The sequence below is a fragment of the Orycteropus afer genome, unplaced genomic scaffold, assembly GCF_000298275.1.
Source record: "Orycteropus afer afer isolate SDZICR_OR568_19922 unplaced genomic scaffold, OryAfe1.0 scaffold00411, whole genome shotgun sequence".
NCBI lineage: Eukaryota > Metazoa > Chordata > Mammalia > Tubulidentata > Orycteropodidae > Orycteropus > Orycteropus afer.
The window spans coordinates 933,954-938,336 of NW_006921998.1; the positions used below are offsets into that span (position 1 = coordinate 933,954).

At 39.9% G+C, this 4,383-nt stretch overlaps 1 protein-coding gene across 1 annotated transcript in view; it reads right to left on the minus strand.

Annotated features, from left to right (window-relative positions):
- Positions 1–4,383, minus strand: part of SLIT2 (slit guidance ligand 2) — a 569,662-nt gene that overhangs the window by 15,607 nt on the left and 549,672 nt on the right. The window lies entirely within an intron of this gene.

A 4,383-nucleotide genomic window follows, 5' to 3' on the forward strand; every position in this document is an offset into this window, starting at 1 on the left:
CATGAGGGTTCCATTTACTGAGTTACTGTCCATCACTCAAAACAGTGTTCAAAAGATAAGGAAGCTACAACTCCAGCAAATATACTCCAGAGACATTGATGCACGGGGCGCATTGGCTTCTGCTGTCCTAAACATTGTTCATCAGAACTCAGCAGAACCAAACATGCCAAGTGTTCTAAGAAGGGCCCTCTCTTTAGAAGCTTTGAACTTTTCAAAATTTGTTAAATGACAAGATATTTTTAATTTTCTTTACATTTTCATAGGGATGCCCATCCAGAGATATTGCTACGAAGAAGTCTATGCTCAGTGGAGAAGTGGAAATTAAATATAATATCAAATATTTAATACAGCCATATCTGTAACCTTAAAGGGCCAAGTCTTATAGTTATTATTCTCCCAGAGAATTGAGATAGGTTACAGAAATTCATAAATAAAAGAGATAAAAAGAAAAAGATTAAGAAAATGGGGTAAATGGAAAACGAAGATTCAAAAATAAGATGAAGTTGGGATGAAAAATAGAGTTGTAGCATAGCTTTAACATCCCCCTCTAGTGCTTCATCAGGCAAAAGTGAAAACAGGACCAATTAAAATAGAAGAAGCAGTGTGAGGAGTATACTCAGCTCTCAGTAGAGAGGTAGAATATCCTATCAGAATGGAACCTAGCACCAAAGAGTAAAGAGTCAAAGAGCTAATTTACCAGGATATTAATTGGAAGGACTGAAAAAGACTGAAAATGTGGCAGAATATGGTAAGGAGATTATTTCTCAGTATCGATACCTAACACTTCCTATATAAACAGGTCAAGCCCAGACAGTGACATACCTAATACTTCCCATACAGATGGGTCAAGCCAAGGCAGTGATGGAAAGGTTTATGGAAATTTCAGAATGTTCTCACCATATGTATCTAATCATATTTCTTTGTTTCCTGACATAGAGTAAAAGTCTGTGTGATTCGAGGGCACTGTGAACTGTAGTATAGAACTCTGAGAACCTGTGAAGGCTTCCTGGCTTAAGTGGTGAGAGGTGTTGACTTGTACAGGGTCTTTGATACATTTGTCTCAGATACCATCTTTTCTTAAAAATAAATGCTAGATATGCAAATCAGTATGTTTGCCTTCTACATATTTAATTATCCTAACATCTAACACTGTTAAAATCCAAAGAGGAAACAACACACTAAGAAATTATTTTCTAAGTAAAGTTGCATACTAACTGTTACAACAACAACACACTGCCTTTTAGTCGAATCCAACTCATAGTGACCCCTCCCCTTGGGTTTCTGAGGCAGTATCACTACAGAAGTAGATTGCCCAACCTTCCTTGTGAGGAGTGGCTGGTGGGTTTGAACCGCCAGCCTTCTAGTTAGCAGTCAAATGCCTTAGGCACTATGCCACCAGAACTCCAGTACTAACTGTTAATAGTCTTAAATATCACTGTTTTCAAAGATGCTAAGTTGAGCAGCAATGTGGAGTAGTGGTTACGCACACAGATTTTGGAATTAGGTAACCCTGGATTTGAATCCTGGTCCTGCATTTATTACATGTATAAGCTTAGACAAGTTACTTAACTACTAATACATTTCAGCTTTATCATCAGTAAATTCCCATAAATATTCCTCCCTCCTGTGACAGGTTTAGGATACAAAATGAAAGGACTTTTCCCATTGCACCTCATCAAGCATATGCAAAATGTTAAATTTTAGTATCACCATCACCACCATCATATAAATAATCTAATATTGCATCAGAATCTTTTTTGAATTAAAAAAAATAAAATTTTAAATTTTATTTAAAAGCTTGTTTTACATTCAATGTTACATGTACATTTAGTTTCACTCCCCATTTACCGTGTCCAAACCTAGCCTAGTCTCCTCCTCTCCCTGCCCTGTAACCGTCACCCTGTGCCCTCATAGTTACGCACGCGTGTACCCTGCATTTCCTCAACCTGGATGTCGCTCCTCTGCTGCCCCGTGGTCCATTGCTCTAAGGGATGTGGGTGCGTCCTCCTGGGTTGAGTGGTCTGCATGGACATCTTGTTAACTACTGGGCTGAGAGCCAGCCCCTAGAGGTGAGTTTTATTCCAGGTGCAGAATGTATTCCAGAGCAATAGTATTGGGGGTCTCATCAGACTTCCTCTGACCAGTAATTCTGGTCATCATTGAGTTTTTTGCATTTTGTTCCACATTTTTCCTCCCACTCTATCCAGGATCTCCAGATTTGATCCTTTCCTGAGTGGTTGGCATTGGTAGCTGGGCACCATCTAGTTCTGGTCTCGAGGGCCATTGTGTCCTAGGGCTGATTGTTTCCAAATGCCCCCCCCCTTTTTTTTGCATTCTTTTTTGCTTCCGATGCTAGGAGACCGTTAGCTGTGTCTTAGATGGCTGTTTGAAAACTTTTAAGACCCCAGTTGCTACTCGCCAATGCAGGGTGCGGAACAAGGCTTTTATGTATTTTGTTGTGCCAAGTGAGTCTGGTGTTGCCCAGTACTATGGTCCTGAGCTGGTAGATCTATTGGATCTCTCTCCAACAGTGTCTGGGTGTCTGTGACAGATTATTCTGTCTGTCTTCTATTGTTTTTGTAATGATTGAACGATTGCAGGTATTTTGTATCCCTGGTGTGCATCAGAATCTTCTTGAGGAAGAAATTCAATTTAGCTTTTTTAATTATCAGTTGTACAACTGGCAAAAATATAGTAACTTCCTTGAAGCACGTCTTGTTCAAGTTACTCAATGTTTTAAAGTATAACATTAAAGATACAGAGAACCCGGTAGCCAGTTGCTTTCTCCCTGTGGTCACAGACAACTCTGTAAGTGGTTTTATATGGATACTCTGTAAGCACTGACCTTAATTTAATCATAAATATTAATACTGAGGCCCCCTTTCTTCCTGTGTAGTTGCAAAGGAAAGATAAATATATACTGAGGAATGGGTACTTGGATATGCACTGGTCCTAGGCATTCAATTTAAGCATGTCCTCCTCAGTGATGCTACTTGAGGCAGCCAACTGAATGATTTAAGAACTTTAACATTTGGGAGGCCCTAATTCAGTGTTCCAGCTGGCAAACTTGAGGTGGGTAGTTTTATCTTTAGCTCATTTTATATGCTGTTCTTCCATTCCCTTCCTTTTTCCATTTATTTTCTTTTCAGATGTAACTCTCACTAATTCTAAGGTACTTTAGAGTTGAGGAGGAGCTCTGGTGGTGTAGTGGTTAACACTGACACATTCAGCTGCTAACCAAAAGGTCAGTGGTTCTAACCCAACAGCTGCTCCGTGGGAGAAAGATGGGACAGTCTGCTTCCTTAAAGATTTACAGCCTTGGAAGCCCTATGGGGCAGTTCTCTTCTGTTTATAGGGTCACTCTGAGTCAGAATGGTCTCAACGGCTATGGATTTGGTTACAGGAGAATGTCTACTAAATGGTAAATGTGCAACACATTTATGTTAAATAAATATAACAGAGCTGTGTTAAGAAGAACATATATAGTTTTTGTTGTTGTTTGTAAAGTAACATCAAGAACAAAATCAAGAGGCTTCAATGACATGAGACAAAGTATATGTGAACCGCTGTATGAAAAGTGAATTTACTCTGTGAATCTTCACCCAAATCCTAAAAAAAAAAAAAAAAAAAGAGGCTTCAGGTATATTTAGTGAAGGGAACTCTAAGACCCAAAATTATAAGACATTTTGGATTATTTCAGTGGTCAGATCCTGAAACACGGTGCCCAGGGGGACACAATGATTAAGTCTGGCTACTAACTGAAAGATTGGTGGTTCGAACCCACCCAGTGGCTCTGCACGAGAAAAACCTGATGCTCTGCTTCTATAAAGATTACAGTCTAGAAAACCCTTTGAGGCAGTTCTACTCTGTGGCATGAGGTTGTTATGAATGAAAATCCACCCAAGGATACCTAACAACCTCCTGAAAGATAATGCTGGGTGATAAATCTTCCTCAGCCTATCTCAGTTCTGTCATTAGGTGTGTGGCTTTGAGCTAGGGTGACCTCAGATCAATTTTATCTGCTTTCTTATCCTCCTGAGGGAAATGCAACTCATCTGACTAAACACTCATACAGTATATTATGGGGCACCTATGGGGTATAACGCCTAAGGCATTTGACTGCTAACCAGAAGGCTGGTGGTTGAAACGAACCAGCCACTCCTCAGAAGGAAGACTGGACAATCTACTTCCATAGAGATACCACCTTGGAAACCCAAGGAGGGGCCACTATGATTCAGAAATGACTTGACGGCAGTAAATTTGGTATTTTGGTTTTATTGTTCTAAGAACTTCACAAATGTCAACTCATTTAAACCTCTCAACAACCCAAAGAATGGGGACACTTAGGGTGGCCAAGGTGACACAGCAGTTAGTGGCTAAGCA